Source organism: Sinocyclocheilus anshuiensis, unplaced genomic scaffold, assembly GCF_001515605.1.
Source record: "Sinocyclocheilus anshuiensis isolate Anshui unplaced genomic scaffold, SAMN03320099.WGS_v1.1 scaffold631, whole genome shotgun sequence".
Taxonomy (NCBI): Eukaryota; Metazoa; Chordata; class Actinopteri; order Cypriniformes; family Cyprinidae; genus Sinocyclocheilus; species Sinocyclocheilus anshuiensis.
In genome coordinates, this window is record NW_015548268.1 from 415,080 (window position 1) to 415,529 (window position 450).

Sequence of the window (450 nt, forward strand, 5' to 3'; positions counted from 1 at the left end):
ACTTTATAAACCGTAATCTCTAGCTTCCACTAACTGTCTTGTGCACGTTCACAATAGAACGCCGTTTTTTTTTTTTATACTTTTTTCAGGATTCTTTGATGAATAAAAAGTTAAAAAGAACAGCATTTATTCAAAAATGGAAATCTTTTGTGGCGCTATACACTACCATTCAAAAGTTTGGGGTCAGTATTTTTTTCTTTCTTTTTTTCTTATTTTGAAAGAAGTGAATGCTTTTATTCAGCAAGGATGTTAAATTTTATAAAAAGTGATAATAAAGACTTGTATTGTTAGAAAAGATAAAAATAAAAATAAAATAAAATAAAACATTTTAAATAAATGCTGTTCTTATTCATCAAATAATCCTGTAAAAAGTATCACAGGTTCAAAAAAAAAAAAAAAAGCAGCAAAAACAAAAGTCAAGTTTTAAAAAGGAAAAATATAAAAACTCTT

The 450-nt window shown here is 24.9% G+C and overlaps 1 protein-coding gene across 2 annotated transcripts in view; it reads left to right on the forward strand.

The window, feature by feature from the left end:
• Positions 1-450, forward strand: part of LOC107655698 (cyclin-dependent kinase 13-like) — a 19,799-nt gene that overhangs the window by 17,677 nt on the left and 1,672 nt on the right. The gene's annotated exons all lie outside the window — the stretch shown is intronic.